This window comes from Nanorana parkeri, unplaced genomic scaffold (genome assembly GCF_000935625.1).
Source record: "Nanorana parkeri isolate BGI_ZX_2015 unplaced genomic scaffold, ASM93562v1 scaffold434, whole genome shotgun sequence".
NCBI lineage: Eukaryota > Metazoa > Chordata > Amphibia > Anura > Dicroglossidae > Nanorana > Nanorana parkeri.
Window position 1 is genome coordinate 308,865 of NW_017306702.1, and position 22,236 is coordinate 331,100.

At 41.5% G+C, this 22,236-nt stretch overlaps 1 protein-coding gene across 1 annotated transcript in view; it reads left to right on the forward strand.

The window, feature by feature from the left end:
* ASIC1 (acid sensing ion channel subunit 1) overlaps positions 1–22,236 on the forward strand; it is a 203,329-nt gene that overhangs the window by 131,804 nt on the left and 49,289 nt on the right. The gene's annotated exons all lie outside the window — the stretch shown is intronic.

Sequence of the window (22,236 nt, forward strand, 5' to 3'; positions counted from 1 at the left end):
GCATGGGAGCATTGACGTAAACGTTTTCAGCATGTGTTTTGGCACCAAGATATTGTATGTGAGCACATTTTCATTGAATATAAGGATTTAAGATTGGGGTTTATAGTAGATATAATTTTTCATCATATGAATAATACTACCTGCCCAAAAAAAGAAACAAAATAATTCAAACTAAACCTCAACCTAAATCCCAAGTCCAGCACAATAAACATGCTTGGATCAAAGCAGTTATACATCCCATTGTCACAAAAGCAAACCCCCATCATGCTGGCATTATTCTACCTCTGGAAAATCTGTTTATATGTCAGGATTAGTACAGGTCCCTCTATACTTCCTTTTGGCTGTAATCACTGCAGGCTTCATAGGCTCCAACACTATGGTCATGGCTCCACCTCCCTCTACTACTAGTCATTCACAAAACAAAAACAATACAGGGAACGCTAAAATAAATAAACTCAACTCTGAATACACTCCCTAAGATAAAAACCTCACATACTCTCAATAAAGAATCAACTTTTACCAAACAACCTAAAAAAAACTACACTCATCCCCTCAGAAAATCAGAATCCTAGATTTAGAGAAAGAGGAGGATATTCTTTAACAGTGGCAGAATCATGGTTAGAACATCAGCATAGCAAAAATTATACAGGTATAATGGTGGTGCATGACAGATGAAATTTGGGGAAACACTGTTCAAACTAGGGATGCACCGATACCAATATTAGTGCTTAAAGTGACATTAAAGTCAAAAATGTTTTTCCCTCCCCCAATGTTAATTAAAGCACTTATCTTAAATAATGTTTCTTAATCCGATCTTCTTCTTCGTTCCTGTCCTTTTCATCTGTGCCTCCAGCGCTGCGGCGGCTCTACGATCCAGTGCTGACTCCTCTGAGCTTGCTGGCACTTCCTGTCCCACGGTGTCTGCACGCGTCCATAGACTAACCTTGTGTCTCTCTTCGCGTCCCGGACGAAAATGTGAACTGCACATGTGTGCGGCCAAAAATGCTTTGCGGACGCCCTAGAATCTACACATTTTTGGAGGCGAGCGCGCGGGGAAGACACAGGTAAGTATTAACCCTTTTCAAAGCGTTTTGTTTAGTTTTTTTACACTTTTTGCATATATCTACTGCTTGCTAGCAGTAGATATATGCAAATATATATATATGCAAATATATATTTCCTCTGACAGGCAGTACCGCAAGGGAACATGGATCCGTCTTTCCGGCCAATCAGGAAGCCAGGAGGATGGTAATGACCCTCCGCCGGCTTTCTGATTGGCCAAGAAGCTTCCCAGCCAATCAGCACTGAGCCGGCTAGACAGCATGGAGCCGGCTTTCCGGCCAATCAGGAAGCCGGGCGGCAAGTATCAGCATTTCCTTACTCACCATTGAGCTCCCGCATCGATCTCTCGTACATGTCCTGATATATCTTAAAAGACGGGATGTAAGCTGCAGCGGAGACCTCTGGTGTGGGAGGGAAGACCTCAGGTGCAGACATGACAATTACACAACTCTTGCAAATGCAGACAAGGCAAATTACCCAAAATGGACAAGGTGCCAAAGGGTGAGATAGTTGGGGGGAAAAAAGCACACTCGTGCAACAGAGAAAAATGGTGCTTTTAAAAAACAATGCAACAGAGAAAAGCAAATGCTACAGAAATGCAGGTGTTTTTAAAAATGCAACAGAGAGAGATAAATGCATTAGACAAAAATGGGTGCTTAATAAAATGCAACAGAGAAACACAAATGCTATAGCATGGAAACAGAGAAGAGCGCAAGCCAGCTCTGCCTCTGCTGGGTGTGAATGCTTCATGACATCTACAAGATCAGTGGCCCCCCCCGGACACGTCATGTCTCTCCTTTATGTCATGTGAACTGATATATATGTGTGGGGGTGGGGGGTACAGTTCTAGTGGATGTTTATATAATATGGGGGGGGGAAATGTTCTGCCCCGGGCGCCCATAACTCTGGTTAAGCTACTGATGGGAGATGCTCTGGGATGCAGCTAATGCAAGTGTGCTGTAGTGATATGTACCAGTATTCTAACAATGCCGCCTCCCGACTTTTACACTGCCCAGGAATCCAGCTCCATGCTTCCAGAAGTACCGGTACTCGGTATAGGCGAGTACCGAAAGAAACATTCTAGGGTGCATCTCTAATTCAAACCTCTTTTGTTGTATGGATCCTGGTTTGGCTTTCTCAGATGCAGTTGTTCAATACACGTGCAGATATTTTCATAATTGCGCAATGTCGCTACCTGGACACAGTAACCGACAGCACGGTAACAAATACCTTGTTCTGTATGCAGTGCATCTTTAGTTCTACAATTTGTTGCTTTTTTAAATCAAATATAATTGTTTACTGAAGCAAAGCAGTAAATGGGAAACTTTAACAGTTTGTGACAATAAAAACATTTTTTATACTGATGTCTTTTATCTTTTTCATTCTATGACATCTTTATTTTTCAAATAAATATATAATACGGTGTAAATACAGTATATGATACTGGGGTCACAGCACACTATGGATTTATAAAAAAGGAGGGTGAAGGCTGAACAAGAGAAAAGAGAAAATCACACTCACCACTACTGGCATTACGCGCCGCTGTCTGAATGTGCAGCCACTGTTTGGCCAACAATTTTCCACCCACCTCAGTCAATGTTTCATTCAACTTTTGTTGAGCCAGGTGGTGCCGACAAGGCCACCCACAGCAAGAATTTATTGCTGAATCGGCCAAAATTCTAGCCATGTATGGCTATCTTAGAGCTTTTCCTTTTACCTCAAAAGCATAATGCAATATTTAATTTTTGCTGGATTCAAAAAATGAAAACATTTTTTAAAATAATACTTTTTTTATTCTTAAACTATATAAACGAATAAACAAAGCATATACATTATTGCTATAAACTCCTTTGAAAAATAATGTAAAAAATAGTTTAATGGTTTCAATTCACTATTCATGTCATCTTGTTAGGATATAAAATATCTTATCTCCTATAGGACACGTGAAGTGGCAACAGCAACATGTCGCTGAGAAATGAACTAATTTCTGCAATGTCTTACAGATGTAAAAATTGAAAGCGTAAAAATTGTTCATTTCTGTTTAATAACTTGGCTATGTTTACACAGACATACACAGTTTACACAGACATATAAATACTTCACTGATTCTAGCATGAAGGAGCCTAATATATCATCAGTGAAAGCTCTGTAGGTTTGAATACCTCTATCAATGTTCAGAAAATATCATTTAACTATGCAATTAACTGCTTTAGGAGCGCTGTAAGTATATAAATGGTGTTGTCCTGATACGTTATACCAAGATCACGGCTGCTTGGTACTGTTTTTTTAAAGCCGGCGATGGCTTTAATGGCTTTTTCACATAAACACATTCGGGCGTCTATAAAGTGTGTGCCGCTCTCCCCTTTGCTGTCGCCGCCGCTGGCTATGCTGGGTTCTGCTGTCTCCTGTGTGGGCCCGGAATCAGCATGGCAGGTCTGTGCTCCTTGATTGGAGGAAAATCAGCAAACCTTTAAATAAGCAGTTACATCAGTATAACCTAACTACAGATATACCAGCTGGAATATCATCTTGGTCACCTACACGATTGAAGGGTTAGAACCTTGTCCCACACTGGACGGATTCACCCTCTTTATTTATCTTGGTGACCATTGTCACCAGAACAGGAAGTGAGGGAAAATCTATAAGATGTCACTGCGTCAGAAATTTGAGTGATCTCTGCCCTCTTCCTGTTGTTTCTTGGAACAGGAAATAAAGGAAAATCCCCCTAATGGGACAAAAAACTTGACAGAATTTTAACTATTCTCTCAGCTATCCAAATATACTTTAAATAGATAAGGATACAAATTATTGGCATGTTGACATCATAATTATTTTTCTCGAACTTGAAATATTTTTTTCCCTTGGATAAATGTCCCTTATGGGTTCATTACAATCAGAAAAAGCTAAACTTTGCAACCCCCTGGCCTCCTGATCATTTTATACCTTCCTTTTATCTGTGATAATTATGTAAGGTTTGCAGTTTGTGCATCTCTACAGTCGAGATGCTAGAGATTTAGTCTTCCTAATGCAGCAATAAAGTTGTGATTTGATCTGTCCCCAGGGCTTGTGTAAAATGACCCATTGGACCTTCACAACTTGCATTAAGCACTTCCTGGTAAAGGAAGGGTGGTATCATTATTCCTTGATGGATGGTTGTTCTCCATCAACAACACATAAGAATTATTTTACCCAAGAAATGCATTGACATTTGTACCGGGATACTCTACATAAATGTTCTCGTCAAACAAAACTCTTTTGCCCTTGTCATATTCAGTCCTACTTTGTACCTCTCGGGCTGCTGGGATCTTCATATATTATTAATAACAGCTCTCTTGGATCAGCTTGCTGCCTTATGCAGAGACAACGCTCAACTACAATCACACAGAGTTAGTTGTATATCTCCCATCTTACCACACAGGAACAGAGAACCTCTATTCTCTATGGCATCTAAGGTCTGTTAGTCCCTAATGGAGTAGAAAGTCAACATCAAGAGAGGCAAGAAGTAACGATCAGCTTTCAGGCAACAGGATAACTATAAAAAAAACTCTCCATATATCGAAGAGATGTCTGGTGTGTGAGTAAAGAAAGCAGATCTATTTTTAGACTAATGCCAACGGAGGGAACCTGGGGTAGCGAGAGGTTATCATTTCATCTGTTTTCCACAGCGTTAACTGTGGTGGGATTTTTATTCTCAAACCGGAAAAGAAAAAAAGATTTCACATAGATTGAAAGCTGAAGAATGCCTATACAGATATTTTGCACATTTTCTGTATCCACCGACAAAGAGCCTAGAGAAGAGAGAACCAGTCAAGTTGAACCAGAGCAAATAAACTTAGTTGAGGAGGATGGTGCATTATTAGATCCTGCTGCCTTTGCCAGCGGCTGTACGCTCCATGGACTAAATCACACTGTCACCGAAGAACCATGGGGAGTCCGGCGTGCTGTTTGGGCCTGTGCTCTTCTGCTTTCTCTCTGTCTCTTCTTGTCTCAAGTTTGGGAACATGTGGCTTTTTATAGGTTATATCCACATCTTACTTTAATTGATGAAATGGTTGCCAGCAATATGGTCTTCCCAGCAATTACCTTCTGTAACTGCAACCACTTCCGACTTGCTCCACTCTCCAGTTCGGAGTTACTCTACCTAGCTCCTTTAGTAGGCAGACCAGAGGATGGTAGCGATGGGTTTGATACTGACCCATCCCTGGATTACAGCTCAGGTCCATTCGATATGTTTGATATCATTGACCGTACTTCCCACCAACTCAGTGACATGATGCTGGGCTGCCGATTCCAAGGAAGAGAATGCAGCGTTGAAGACTTTACACCGGTAAGAAAATGCTCAGCTCCTTCTTTTTAAGGGTAGAAAAAAAATAGAGTTACTATGTTTAAGGAACTGACACCTAAAACCTAAGTTTTGCATAAAAAGTCTATTGAGAGCATGTGCAGATATCTATGTAAAACCATAGGTGGTTTTCATATTTATTCTAATACTTAAGAGCAAAATGCTACACAAATGCATTTCTGCCCAGTAATTACAGCAGTAATCCCTGTCCCAGACTGAAAATTGATGGTAGTCAGCTACACAGTAGATGTTAGTATAATTTAAACATTTGTTTTATCAATTTGTTGCATTTAATTCCTTATTTGTTCAGTACAGGTGTATGTAGCTTAGCCTATGGTATAGTTTTTCTGTACTCTTTGATATACCGTATATGGGATATAATAAAGCAACAACAGCTACAGTCATATATTTTATTTTTAAAATGTATTATTGTCAGAATTCTGATTAGTGATTGGTCTCTGTGGATTACTGTCTTACACTGTTTTTCAGTAGTAAAAGCCAGTTGCATATGCTGTCGGGAAATACTGGTGCCATGATGCAAAACAATGTGCTGGCAGTTGCCAGGGTTGGATCATTGGGGACTCCTGAGCTCGACTCAGCTCCCCAAGTGGATAGGAAAAGTCACAGAAGGGAAGAGCTCCCAAGCGAGTAGCCAAAGAAAGGAAATAGTGAGGAGGACTTGGATGTAGTGAGGACAGAAAATGAAGAAACATAAAGAGAAACCATAACACAGATAAACAGTGACCAACTTAATGTGTAGATTGAAGCCGGAATATACATTCCTCAATCAGCATTAGAATGTTGTATTCATACTTTTTTTGTTTCTGTCAGCATGAAAGTTGTTTTAGATTTTGTGGCTTTTGTATTACAGTTTACTTAAAGTGCATGTAAAACCTAACAATTAACTTTTGTTATTTGCTCCCTTTTGGTCTGTTAAAGAAGAACTCCAGGTTATAGAAAAAATAACTCTTGGAGTGGGGCTACCCCTGCACTGCAAGGGTTAACTGCTTATGGTTAACTGCTGGATGCAGAAGCAGCTTTATTAATTCAGACAACATTATCCCAGATCTGAAAGCGCCCGCAAACACCAGAATAATGTGAAACAATGAAAGTTGGTATGCTGGGGTGTCCTGCATGGCCTCAATAGCACACAAGGTCCAAGCCCACTCAAAACAAAGTGAGCCAGATGTGTAGCTGTACACCTTCTATGGCTCAGTGAACTCTTTGAAATGTAACATGGGGTGGGGGGAATGCTCAGTAAGGGAAATTAAGCACTTCCTACCAGTGTGTAAACCAGGACTAAAAGCATCTGTTAGGATTGATAATTTAAGGAGGTAGTAGTGTGTGTAAAATATTATTCTCCTTTGTATTTTGGCCCTAGTCATCAGGCTAAAAATGTGTGTATGTTAGTTAGTGTTCCTTCAGCTATCCAGTTATAATATTTATTATTCATCATATTGACCATGTGTGTTTTCTGATAAATAACCCGAATTCCATCCTGCCATTCAAAAGCCGCCACATCCTGAGTAGAAAAGCCTGTCCCATACCAACAGCTGCAGAGTGGGACCCTTGCTCTCTGTGTAAATACTGTGGTCTCTCTGCAGAGGTCCATCACACCTCCTGCTACATCAGAGCTAAAGCTATCCAATCAGCAAATACAATGCTTCTTGTTGTATTTAGCTGATCTTTTTTGCTCTCCTTTGGTCTGCTGACTATACCAGTTAAAGTGTTGTGTTACATCTGTTCAATAAATGCAAAAACTGCCTATCGATTTTGTCTAGTTCTTCAATCATCAAATATCATGCTTCCTGCTGATTGGAGATCCCTAGCTCTGACTCAGCAGGGGGCATTTCAGACCTCTGTAGAGAGACCACTACTTCCACACAAAGAGCAAGGTTCCTTCTATGCAGTATGCTGGCAGGGCAAAAACGTTTCTATTAAGGCCCCTTTCACATGGGTGCCTGTCAGTACTAATCAGCAGAGGATACAAGCACAGATCAGATAGTCAGACTTCCGTGTCCGTCCACTTTTTTCCCTCCATCTTGCAATGGAGAAAAAAACTGAACATACCGGACCCATGTTAGGACTATGGGGAATCAGAGGTAACTGGACAGCACAGGGTGGCAGGGAGTAGAGGAGTGGCACAACCTGCAGCTTCTCCTTGGATCCTTGCTGCTCTCTCCATGTATGTGCAGAGGCAGCGAGGATCCGAGGAGAAATGAAGCGCTGAAGCCGGTGGGGGCGGATTTTGGGAGTTGTCATCCAGGATGGCCAAGTGGTAAGGAGAGAGGGAGCTGCTCTGCCAGGATCTGACAGCCGGCGGCTCTCTCCTTACCGCTTGGCCATCCTGAAGTGACAGCGCTACCTCCTCCACGCCCCCCCACCCCGGCTTTAGCGTTTCATTTCTCCTCGGATTGCTGCTGCCTCTGGCCATGCAGGCGGGGGGAGAGCAGCGGGGATCCAAAGAGAGGCTGCAGGCTGTGGGTGGTTGAGCGGCTCTGGATGAGGAGCAGAGGAGCGGTATTTGTTGATCCACTGTGTGCAGAGAAAACACTGGAGTGAACATAGTACTATGTGTCCCCAGTTATGAATGAACAGGAAGGGCTTTACGTCACTTCCTGTTATTCATGTGTTTCTGAGTGGGTAGTAGCACTCACTATAGAGGTTTCTACCCATTCCTAAATGGACGATAGTCAATATTTTACTATAACCGGTTTCTGAATGAATGGGAAGCCTCTGTACTGAGTGCTTTCCATTCATTTAGAACAGGGGCTGCAGAAAAAGAGACTTTGTGTCCTCATTTTCTTTTTTTATTTCAAAAGGGAAATATCAGGGGTATGTTTAGATCCCTGATATTTCCCCAAAGCACCCCCCATCCCCCCAACCGTAAAAAAAAAATAGAAAGTAATTCAAAAATTTTTAAAAACACTTCCTTGAAGCAGGGCGCATGACGTCACATGATGCCACACGTGTGTGGCGTCGAGTGATGTCACATGCCTGTTGGGGGGGGCACAATTTTCTGTTCTTGTCTCGGGCGCAAAAGGAGCTAGCTACGGCGCTGGTTGCATGTAATGTATTTAGCTGAGCTGACTAGTAATAGGCTTAGTTAGTATTACTTCTATGATATCTACTCAGCTTGATCTTTTATTACTGCAACCAGTCAGATTATGCCTTTTATTTGCAAAACTGCACCAGAAAATAACTGGAATGCAATGGATAGCTGGAAACAGCACATACTCCTTTATTTGCCTCAACTTTTACTGAATATAATATCCCTGTAAAAGTCTGTGCAGTTCCTGTTTTGGGAATTAACAACTTGATTTTTTGATAAATTACCCAAATTCCATCCTGCCATTCAAACATTTCTTGGGATTTATTGAATTCCTAATGCTATTTGTAGCATTTTCAGACTTTTGTTAATAATTATACAGCGATGGATTGTACCCCTGCTTAACAAAACTTCAACACCAAGGGACCAGCATTGCAAGAGCATGTAAGATGAAAGTATTCATCTGAGGATTTATCGCCATTAAACATTTATTTATCCTCTGGTATATTTATGAAAGAATATCTTTAGTTCAGGTTTTCTCAGAAGTTGTGCCTTTATAAGACAGCGCTAAAAAGTATTCCGCTTCAACACGCAGACGGGGTGGAAGTAAACTAATTAACTGTTGTGTTATAAATGGAGATTTTTCCATCATAGAAGCTGTCGCGTGGAGTTGATGTTGTTAAACGAATACTGCTCCTAGATGACAATTCCAAATGTGAAATACATTGTTGGGGATTAATGTACTTTTCAGTATAAAACGATTGCAATAAAAGCAGGCTTCCATCATAGTTCCCTATAATTTAAGAGTATTTTAAAGCCAGAGTCCAGCCAAACAGCGAAATACAGAGTTGAAATGCATATGTATGATCTAATCTATATTTGTAATTCTATTCAGTCATTTTTCTCTTTCCACGCATAGCCAGCACAATGACACCGCTATTACCTATTACAATTTTGCAGCTTCCTGTGTCACCTGCCTCCTCATTGGCCAATGAAAGAGCATCATTGAACTGACCAGATCCTTCTTGTACTGCCTAACCATTTCTCGTAATGGAATTTTTAATGTGCTGTACGCATGTACGCGCGTATAGACGCGTATATATGCGCGTAAACACGCGTATATGCACGTAAATATGCAGAAATACGCTGCTCCGGCCGCATCTCTGTTCCATTCTGTTTTTGTGCATATATACGCTACGCAAATATACGGCTCTATACGCGGCTGTGTGTATGGAGCCAATTTATTTGCATAGGTTGCATATGGTACAATACGCACGTACGCGCGCATATGTGCGGCAGTGTGAATGAGGCCTAACAGTGCGTAGGGGAAACCAAATGAGCACTGACTACCAAATCAGCGTAGATTGGCTATTGGCTACAGTTCAGCAAAAAAAAATGTAAGCAGTTACTTCAGTTATGGTGGCTACACATATAACTATACTAGCATTATTTTGAAACACATTTTGTATTTTTTTAAATGCATTACTGGACATAGTTACATCGTTAGGTGGAAAAAAAGACATGCCCACTGAGTTCAACCAAAACACGAAAATAAATCAAATGTAAACAAAACAATGCTCAAACAAATATATATTTACAATATATATATATATTTACAAGATTGATGCAGAGGAAGGCAAAAGACCCATACAAAGCATGGCCAATTTCCCTCTAACAGGGTAAAAATTTCTGATCTCCAAAGTCAATCAAATAATCACTGGATCAACATTCTACAAAGTGATTTCTTAACTTATATAGAAATAATAAAGAACTTATATAGATATAATAGCCATGTAAATTGTGAGCATTTAGAAACGTCTATCTCTTTTGAAAGGACTAAAAGGTGTTTAAAGCCGGAAAGCTCTCCTATTCTTCCCCTGCTTCTCAACCTTTATTGAAAAGGTAATAGAAAAAGAATGAAAAACAAAACATCTGTATACGCATAGGCATAGCTGGTCTTTGGGAACAAAGTTGGGTGTCACTGCCCTTGGCAGTTTTTCTACCACTGCACAAATGGGGTTAGCAGAAGTCAGCAAACAGGAACTGATCAGAAAGATAGCTGAAAATTGTTCCTTATCCGGGACTGATTCGTAGAATAATAGCTTCGATCATTCTACCCTTTTCCCTTGCATTTGGGGGTGATGACATCACCACCTTTTTTGTAGATGCTTTCAGGCACCTGGAGCTATGCAAGGCACCACCTGGATGGCAAACTGGGCATGCTGAGGCAACTGATCTCCTTTGCACGTACGATAATCAATAGGGTCATAACTTTTAAGACCCAACTTATAACTTTATTTCAATACCTGTGGATTGCAACATTTCCATGACACCCAATAAGGTCCCATAGCAGCTGCTGTTGTAACTGGTGGTGCTGCTTGTCACAGTGTTGGTATAAGCAGGGGTGGCACAGGCAATGGGCTAACTTTCCAGGAAGGCAGGAGAGAAACTTGATGTTGTCTTTTCAGTGCTACAAGCGGAATACAAGGTTTTTAAAAAATTGTGTACAAAAGTTTTATTAGCTAGGGCATAAAAGAGTGGCTACCCAGATATAATTTTACTGATAAACTTGCTACACTATAAACAAGCAAGAATTTAACTTTCATGCTTGCTAGCTTGTCTGAGGTCATAGCTGTAACAATGTTGGCTGCCCAAAGAAATTATTCATTGTTATCATGGGAAAAACTGGTACATCTGCCAGCCAAAGCTTATCGTAATTTCCAACATTTGATATCAGATATATTTACTAAAGGCAAATTGGCTGTTCGCTTTGCATGGGAAATATGCATTTTGCAAGTGAAATTTCTCCTTAGTTTAATGAATGAGGTGAAGCTCTGCTGACTACCATCTTCCAATCATGTGCAAGCAAAAAAATATGTTTTTTTTTTCTTTTCCTTGCATGTGATTGACATTTCACCACATTTAAAAAGCTGAGTGAAACTTCCCCTGCAATGTGCAAATTCTCTTCCTAAATGAACAACCTATTTGCCTTTAGAAAATGAACCCATCTACATGTTTCTGTTCCCCCTTCCCAAAATTTATGAAATGGCCTTCTTAGTTCACCCACAAATCCTTGTGTCTTCCTGTATTCCTCATAGAAATACAGCAGCAAGTTGTCTTCCATGTGACACTACAATACTGTCAGTGTTTTCTCAAAGAATAGAGACGAGTGGTCAGTGGAATTGCTGCAGTTGCCCCTACTGCATGTCCAATGGACCATAGCAGGTGACATGTGTCCCTCATCAGATGCTCCTGGCCAGGCTTAAAGCAGTATATTTCCTTTTTTGCTGATGTGCTGAATAATACAATCACTCACTGCTTTTCATTGCTTGTAGAAGTGGATCAGTATTTGCAAAGTCAATTTCATCATGTGGCAATGTTGCAGATTAGCTTGCGAAAGGAAGACTATTCTGGCTTTGCAAGGCCAGTGGAACATTTTTAGTTTTGGTGTAAGATCTGATAAATTGGGAGCAGAATCTCCTGACTATTCCTGTTTTAGAAGCATGGACAGTTTTTTAGGGACTCCTGCATCAATAAATGATTGAATTAACCAAACAGGATATGTTAGGTACAAAAGTAATGATAGGTTCTCGGCGCTTGTGACAGCTGCATAAACGAATTTCTCCTAGGTCCTGTAATCAACAAATGATCCACGCACACCGTGCAGCCCCTCCAAAGGATTAGGAAACCTTAACATGATATCTACAATAAAGCACAGAGCGCCCCCACGAGTGCAAAGTCGTTTTAATAGAAAAATCAAACGATAAAAACATACAAACGATGAGACAAAACGAGCATACTTCTCCTATAATCTGGAGCGGAAGTGACCCATGTGACTTAGAGTACGGAAGACGTCGTTCCGCCAGCTAGCTTGCCACCTCACGGTACTTTCCGTGCTAACGGCTAACGCGTTTCTGGGGCAGGCCCTCTTCATTAGAGCCACCAACGGAGAGCCTACCTGTCCGTTAAAAAACCAGGAACCATCAATGAAAAGACTCATTTTGGTCGACCAATTGAAATCCTTAAATATGTACCCATGGTAACCAATTCATTAGACCCACAATGCCGGCTAAATAAGCCGGCACAATGCCTGGCATAAGCCAATAATAGGAGTAACTCTCTATTTTTTTAATATTTTATGTATATAAAATTCATTATGAGGTACAATTCTCCTCAAAAAAATAAATAAATGATAAAACAATTACAAAAATGATAAAACAATAAAACAACGATGATCAATCATCATTGTTTTATCATTTATATTTTTTTAACTTGTAATGAATTTTATATATATAAAATACTTTAAAAACAGAGGGTTACTCCAATTACCGTCATATTTAGCCGGCGTTGCGGGTCTAACAGACTGGTTTCTATGGGTAGCCATTTAAGGATTTTAATTGGTCGACCAAAATGAGGCCTCTGATTGGTGGTTCCTGTTTTTTTAACAGGTAGGCTCTCCATTGGTGACTCTGATGAAGGGGGCCTGTCCCAGAAACGCATTAGCCGTTAGCACCGAAGGCACCGAAGAGGTGGCAAGCCAACTGGAGGATCGACGGCTTCCGTGCTCTATTTCAAATGGGTCACTTCCCCTCCAGATTATAGGAGAATTATGCTTGTTTTTTCTCATCGTTTGTGAGTATGTTTTTATCATTTAATTTTTCTATTAAAAACGATTCTGCACACGTCGAGGTGCTCTGTGCTTTATTGTAGTATATGTTAAGTAGCCTAATTGAAGTGCAGCAACAATATTCTGGCCATTATCACTAAATGTGGAGAGGGGAGCCAAACAAAATTGCTAGTCGATACTTAATGATAACCCACCAATTGCACTGCTTGTGTCCCTTGGGCTCGTGAGGTGCAATGGAGCTGAAGACTGTCTGAGTTAGAATGAGTATTTTAAACAGAGATTTACACTGAGTGGCCAGATTATTATGACCACCTGATGTTTGTAGGCAAATTAGCTATAATTAGCTATAATTTCGCGCTGAAGTTGCTAGAGGGCCAGCCCATTATAAATAGGAAAGCAGGGTGTTTACCACGACAGTAGAAATGATTTTTTTTCTGAAGATATGGGTAAACAACGCGATTTAACAGCCTTTGAACGTTGGATGATTGTTGGCGCGAGACATGGAGCGAGTATCAGCAAAACAGCAGAATTCGTTAAATGTTCAAGAGCAGCTGTTGTTAAAGTGTTTAAAGACTGGACTGTCAGCCGAAAATCTGGGTCTGAACGTGCAAATTGTGGCCGTCAGCGACTAGTCAATGTTAGGGCAGAACGGAGAGTGGCAAGACTGGTACAAGATAACAGAAGGGCAACAGTGCAGTGTCAGATTCCTCGCATCACCTTTCAACATCTCGGGGAGTCACGAGGCGGCCCATCGAAGTCATCTCGTGGAGTTATCTTGTGGCCCAACGAAGTACTGATGGGGTGGTCATAATAATCTGGCCACTCAGTGTATATTGTACAAACTTCTCTCTCTCTCTGGGGTCTTGATATCAATATTTGTCAGAAGGACGCACCACACCCACTGTGTGTCATCCCTTTGGAGTTTTATATAAAACATATAAACTTTCTTTCAATATTTAAAACCTATTTTTAGTTTTTAGTGACACCCAACATCTTCGAGGGAATCCCAATTTACAAATGTCCCATTGCACTCTGGACCGGAATCCCTTAGTAATACATTGGAAGGGTACTGGGTGAGGAGTGGATGCCACCGTACAGATCCAAGTATCAAGAAGCAATTGCCCACACACCAAGGTCCCATGCATCAATCCGTCCTTTTATTGACGTCAGGTACACATGGCAACACAAGCATAAAGCAAAGTTTTCGAAAACCTAACATGGTCCCTTCATCAGTCACTTTGCTTTTTGCCTGATAAAGGGACCAAGTTGAGTTCTGAAAGTTGAGTTGCTTTATGCATGTGATGCCATGCGTATTTGATGTCAATAAAAGGATGGATTGATGCATGGGACCTTGGTGTGTGGGCAATTACTTCTTTATACAACATCTTAGAGGGAGGTACATTACTTTACATCTCAACTTTATTACTTTGCTTCCTAGAGATTCTTCCCACTTCTTCCTCTATCTCATATGTCTTCCTCCCTCTAACTAATACATTTCCTATTCACCCTTGCCCAACATGTTTTGCCCATTTTAGGGCTTTATCAGGGGTCTGTGCATTGTTTGTGAAAATAATAAAGCTGATTTGTGAAGTAATGTACCTCCCTCTAAGACATTGGGTGTCATTAAAAACTAAAAATAAACATATATTTATATATGTTTCATATAACTCTAAGAGGATGATGCACAGTGGATGAGGTGTGTCCTAAAATAGTGAGTTGGACTGATTGGCTGAGACACTGAAGCTCAGTGCATGGCCAACACTTCAACATAATGTTTTTCTTGCTGCATACATTGCAGTACTAGAGATCTAGAAAACAAATGCGTAATGTATTTGACAATAGACGTTTATCTTTAGGAGGAAAAGGCATCAAAAGTAACGTTTGGACCTATATTCTTTTATATGCAATGTTGTTGTACTACAATATTATATATTAGCCTATACTATATTAGCCCTAAATATTTGACCTTTGTCCCTATAGCTCCCAGTTATGCTGCCTAACTCTGACCCTCTGTCACTAACAGACCATGAGACTGATTCTCCTTAATGTGTGCTTGCTGGAATGTGACAATAATCCTGTGCCTGATTTCTGCAATTATAGCACACTAATGGTGCACTTAGGGAAACGTAAGAAGCATTACTGACAGCTAGTATTGAAGACTGGCAATAAGCAAATACATTGTCTATGCCTTTGATAAATTATGATGATGATGTTATGGCACTGTGTGACCCAGGATTCCCCAGTGGATTTTGACTGTGACTAATGGCACTAAGTATCTCTAAGAGGAAGTGTCCAGCACCAGAGTGTTCAGAAAATATCATTAGCTGTGTTCCTTCAATACTTTTATATGTGATTGTGTTCTGATCATATCCTTATGCTCTTCACATCAGGAGAATAAATATCCAAATCCAGAAATTGTGGCTGGTTCAAATTTTGTTTAAAGAAGAACTCTGGGCATATTAAAAATGAACCTTTGCAGGGGGGGGGCTACCCCCACACTACAGGGATTGAGCGCTCTTTTTGGTCTAGGGTATAAAATTAAAAAAAAGATATATACTCACCGATTCCTCGGTCCTCCCTGGCTCCTAGGTCTCCACAGACCACTGACGTCTTCACATCCATTCACTTGCATTGGAGTAGAGCAGCGGTCGCCAAACAATGTTCCGTGGACCACGAGAACATTTTGGTGGTCCTCGGGCCCCTCTGATGCCGTGCAGGCTGGGCCATCGAAGCGGCACGGAGGCTCCAGGGCTGCCTCTCATTGCAGCAGCTGTCACAAGGAATGCGTGGCATCTTGTCAGTACCCGGACTGAGCAGGCTGCGGGACATAGAAAAAGTGGGGAGAAGCAAAGTAATAGTGGCTCAGTGTGGGGGAAGGGGAGGCACGAGGGTGGTTGGGGGAAGTGCTGAAGCTAGGGGGGCAGTGGCAGAAGCAGGGCCAGTGGCAGATTCGATAGGGGGAAACAATATTATTACTGGGCCGAGGTGGGCGGCACCGCTCCCTCCCTCCACCAGCACTAACATTCCTGCAGGCACACCCACACCACATGTATGTATGTGTATATATACTGTGTGTATATATAGATATATTCTCATATTTTTTGTTTCTTCATATATAAATATATTCTCATATGTGTGTGTGTGTGTGTGTGTGTGTGTGTGTGCATATATGTATGTTGTGGCATTGTGTGGTAAACTGGGGGTTCTAGTCACCAGGATTCTCAGCCAAAGGGGCTGAGTGGCTCCAGGAAAGAATTGCTTGTACCAGGAAAGAACTGCCTTTTCAGTCCTTTCTGGGTCCTAGTTGGCATCATGAAGCCAGGAGATTTCTTAGAGCTCTGGGTGGGATGAAATCTCCATTCCTGGGTCCGTGGGTTAGTAGCAACCAGTACCTAATTGTACACCTGTGTACATCCCTCATGAAGAGTGTGCTGGGAAAACTCCACTCAGGAGTCAGAGTGGAGGCCAGTTCAGCAGGGTGCTGCAGATGGGAAAACCCAGTGTGCAGGTTAGCACACAACTGTGACTGTCTGGAGGTACCAGAAAAAAGAAAAGGCTAGTTGCACTCCTTACCGGTATGACCCCGTGTAACACAAGCGCTTTCGGGGCCACCGGGGAGGGAAAATGGCTAATTGGGCCCAATTTGGACGTTTTTACTTAGGGGCGGTTTAGTTGCCAGCAGTTTAGATATTAATGGCTGTGTGTTGAGTTATTTTGAGGGGACAGCAAATGTACACTAATATACAAGCTGTACACCCACTACTTTACATTGTAGCAAAGTGTCATTTCTGCTGTGTCGTCACATGAAATGATATAATAAAATATTTACAAAAATCTGAGGGGTGTACTAACTTCTGTGAGATACTGGGGTTGATTTACTAACCTTATAAACACGCCACGAACAAGTATACACCTCTGTAGTGTGTTCCCTCCCAGCATGATCTATGGGTGGAATCTAGACACCTTTTGTAGTGTGTACACACCCAGCAGGTGTGTTGTGTAAAGCCCTGCATGAATTGCAAGGTGATGTTGTGTAAATTAGCTCTACGTTGTGTTGCTTGCATTGATGAATGCAGGAATGTAAATGCATGAGCTAACCATTTTTGTCTAAACTGTGAAGCAGCATTATATATGCATCATGTGCATGATTTTTCCATATATGGCATTAGTGGAAATATGCTTTTAGAGACTTGCATGCCGCTATTAGAGCGGCGTGTAGCCTATGGCGCATGCTACATGACGCACACGTACGTAAATACATAAAAACGTGCCATAACGGCATGAAAATGTGGGCTAATTGATACACATTGTTGCAGCTGGTACTGTATATTTATTTTTATCTTCCTAGCGTAATCAATTTGGATAAACTGGCATGAAAATGTGACACGTTGCTCGTGTTTGGTTGATAAATACGTTTTGCTGTGTAAAAATGCACACACACCTGGTGCGTGCGTGTGTTTAGGTTAGTAAATCACCCCCAAGGAGACTTTTACGTTGCATGCAATAAAGCTGCATTTTTTGCCAAATACTGATTAAAGACCAGTGACTTTCCTACTATATATATATATATTAGTGGTCCGCAGGATTTAAAATTATGAATTTAGTGGTCCATGAGGTCCGAAAGGTTGGCGACCGCTGGACTAGAGGATGCTGATGGACATTACACAACTTGAGCGGAGGGGGAGAGAGGTGAGTGGTCATGGACGTGGGACCAGGGATCAGGTGAGTATATCTTTTTTTTATTTTAGACCCTAGACCAAAACGAGAACTTAAATCTTGCAGTGTAGGGGTAGCCCCACTGTAAGGCTTAATGTTTAATGTGCCCGTAGTTCGTCTTTGCCGAGTTGACCTGGGTTTAGGCTCACGGTTAGCCTGGGCAAGACCAGGACTTCTTTGTAGTTACTTTCTGGCACTGCTGCTTCTAGTTCTACCCCACTATATACAGAAAAAAGGTAATTTACTTGGGGATCAGTAGAGGAGAAGTCCTAATCTTATCAAATAAAGGATCCATCTATATTTAAATTGCCTTGTATAGTTCAATGTGAGTTTACATAATATAAAGTAATATATCACAGCTAAGCTAGAAAGACCTGGGCTTCTCTGTAGTAGTTTTTCTGCCAGTGTTACTTTTTGCTGTCTTAAATGTGTTTTTCAAGAGCCCAAAGGTCCAGTGGAGATAGAAGGAAGTAATAAGAGGGGGTGTCTTATTTAAATACTGTACTCGTCTCACTTTACTCCACCAGTGTCTGCAGTTTAGCGGGCATCTCCTCTAAACTGTATCTAAGGACAGAAAAAAAACATATTCAGTACATCTATGCACATTTCCCTATGGTTTATCCCTTTACAAACTCGGCAAATACAGAAAAATACCCGATTATGTGGAGGACATTCAGTGTGCTCCTAACCTCCTGTAATCAATGCTTCCACGTCACAAAAATCCCAAGAAACATTGTCAGTCCTGCCTGCTGAACTAGAGTACTCCACCGCTCCTCGCTGTTGCAATTAACATTAATACATTGCTTTTTTTTTCCCAACAAAAACAGTGCTGCTGCCTCGACTCCCAAGTTCCTGAACACTCACTGTGTGTAGCTTTTTTGAGACTGATGATGATGTCACAGGAAGTAATTAAAGCCAAACTAAATAAGTTAAAAAGGAACTAAATAAAAGTGATATATGCTGGGCAGAGGCGTAACTAGAACCTTCAGGGCCCCGGTGCAAGAAACTATGAAGGCCCCCCCCCAACCACCATGGCACTGTGTGGTTAACAGCAAGTGCGGGACCTCAGGCAGCCGCTTCAGTTTAAAAATTTTAGTGCCGGTGTTCTGTCGAGAAGCTGGGTCATGCTGTGGAGGGAGAGGAAGAGATTTGGGCAACGGACTTTCACTTTAAAGAAATGTTCAGTTTTCTTTTTATTGCTTTTTATCAGTTGTTCCTTTTAATGTCACAGCATCTGCAACAAGAGATCTATACCAGTGTTTGTAAAAACGGCACGGCCAGCACATATTAAAGAAAACTCAGATAAGCACTATTTTTTTTTGCAATAACGTTTATTGAGAGGAATAAATGCAATTACATTGCCTGTAGAGTACATAGGTCAATTTGTGAATAATGACAATGAGACAAGTTACAACCATCACGTGCATGAAATAGAGGAAACGATATCTATTCAGATTATTTAGTGTCATTGGTCAGAATAAATAATAGAAAAAAGAAAAGATCAAATAATCAAAAATTCAAGTTATAGAACAGAAAAATGACGTTATTTCAACAAGAAAACATGTCATATATCAAACTTATGAAAGAGTGATATAGAACCAGAGCATTAAAGTCACAACTATGTTACATATACGTTCTCACAGGTAAGCTAGGAGTTGCTAAGCACTATTCTTATCTGATCCATTCATATAGCATAACCCGTTACCATTGAGAAATACAAAAGTCCTTCCTGTTAAATGTATGCATGCTGTTTATGGGGTCCCTCTAAGCAGTATATATGAAAGAACTCATGGCTCGTTGGTGGCTATTGGTCATATTTGTCATGTCATAACTAAGCAGGTCCAGCCAATATGGAAAAGGTTCTGCCCCCAAGTTCCCCTGTTATGCCGTGTGTGAGCAATGGTATCAGCATAATGCACTAAGAGGATATGAGGGGTCAATGGCCGAAGCTAGTTGAAAAAAATATAAAGGGCCGGTATTGGATCCATGCATCGGGGCATTTTCAGGAGTACAAGTACTCCTGAAAATGCCCTGCATCAGCCCCGATACTAGCATCGGTATCGGGCCATCCCTATTAGGTTTCCTTTGCCCGTGACAAAGTAAAAGGTTCACATAGTCTCATCCCTTCCCAGGGCCATATATTAACCTTTCCTCCCTCCCCTGCCACTTGTTCAGCTATCAGGACTGGGGAAAGGAAGACGTGTAAGCAGAGCCGGAAAATCTACAAGGCAACCTAGGCAGAAGCACAGCACTGCAAATGTGAGAATGCACTTGTGGGTGTCTGATGGTGTGGACTAGTACAGAAAATGCAAATGGGGAGGGGTTTTTGTACCTATTGCAACCCTCATCAAAATCAGTCAAAAGGATTGGGGCCAAAGCTAGTACCTTGCCAAGGGGCCCATTCTACCTTAAAGGCAACTGAAGCCAAAACTTTTTTTTTTTTTTTTAACATTTTGGATAAAGTGGTCGAGGGATTAGAAAAACTGTCAGTTTTCCTCTTATTCCTGCCACCCCCTAGGGAGATTCACCCTATCTATTTGTCCCGGTGACTGTTATCACTGAAAGTGAAAGAAAATCCCATATTTTGGGTCATCATCGGAACAGGAAAATCTTCAAATAGTTACACTAGTTCTGGTGACCACCAGGAATTTTCTTCTCTTTGGAGGGATTCCCTCTCACTTCTTGTTCAGACTACTGGACCAGAAGTGAAGGGAAATCTCCTCAATGGGACACAGGTGGCAAAAAATGCTGACAGGGGTTAAAACCTTTTAGGTTCTGTATCCAAAAAAAAAAGTTTTGGCTTCAGTTCTACTTTAACCCATCTCTGTGTGCAAGCTTCATACCAACTTGTCGAAGCACTCACAAGGGTATGGAATCACCTGTGAGAGATTCTCCCGTGGCCGTCGTTTTGGGCCGCGGGCCGGCTTCCCCACACAACGGCGTGACGTCACTAGGAGACCGAGACGTCGGCCGGCGCTCTCGGCTCCTCCCCCAACAGGATCTCCTCCTCCTTTTTAAAATGACGAGACTTGCAGTAGCTCGGCGTTCTAGTGTTGCGAACGTCGAGCCAGTGCAACTCGCCTACGACAGGACTCACCTGAACCTCCTACTCTGAGAGCAATACCTCCCTAACTACAGCTCTTCACAGCCTCTGCTACCGATCGGGGATTACACAGGAACCCTTCTCTGCAACCCCTGCCTTGCCTCTCTGATCTACCTGGAAGCAGCATATCTTGTGGAGTCTCCCCTGCAGCTCAGCTGTTGCCCTCCAGTGGAAGTTAACCCTTCACCAAACCGCAAGTAACCTGCCTCAGTAGAGGTGATACTAAACAAGTGTCAGCAGAGGGGTTATCCTACATTGCTTCCTGCATTCTGTTTATAACTCTTATTGACTTACCTGTTCTAGTTTGTACTTCATGCATAGAGACATAGCGCGTGTATATTAAACGCATAGTGTCGCTGCACCCCATTGAGTGCGGACTGCTAGGGATAAGAGGGCTTCGCATAAATACCTAGTGGTGATTACCAGATCTGTGTGACATAGCTATACCTGCACAAAGTATACGTTGCCACCACTCTCATCTCCTGTGTTTAGCATATGATGTGATAGAGGGTTCCACCATCACTCCTACCCATACAGAGTGTGAAAGTGAACCCTCGACCTGAGCCAATCTAACACCAGGTGTGAGGCTAAAACCGCAGCTGTGATCCTTCCACTCCCCCTGGGCTGATGGTTACATCACCCCATGTGACAGAACTGGACAAATCAGGATGCAACCTAGCGCTGTCACGTGGGAAACCAGGAGTTAGTCACATGCTCACCCATACCTGATGATGCCAGGTATTTCACTTCACTCCAGGTGCCTGAAAAAAAGCTGTGTGGGAGCAAAGGAAAGGTGTATATATTTATATATTATATGAATCAAGTGAAGGAGAAAGCTATGGAAAGTTGGAGCAGCAGATGGACGTGGAGCAAATGGAATCATGTTTCATGTTACACCCTAATTATAGGTGTAACATGAAACATGGTCCCAAAGGTGGACTGCTCTTAAAGGAGTTCTAAAGTCCCAGCATATACTGTCCTGTTACAACATCAGCATTGTAATAGGAATACATATTAGAGTGGTTTTTGATGCAATCAAAGCTTACTCGAAAAAATGTTGCCTTCTGTCTGCCCATCACTTTCATTAACTTCCTGGATTCCCAGTGTGCTTTGTGTCTCTTTCCCTGCTGCTTGATGTGATGCAATCTCCATTTCTTAAGACTGCATGCCCTATCATAACACAAAAAAACAACTAGTGGGGCTTTTTGGGTGCAAAAAAGACTTGTGACAAACTCGTGTCTGAATAAAAAAGCATATTTATTGTTAATTCATGTTAAATCAATAGTGCACATATCTATCATGTTTCATGTTGACTGGTCACCCAGTAATTTTACAAA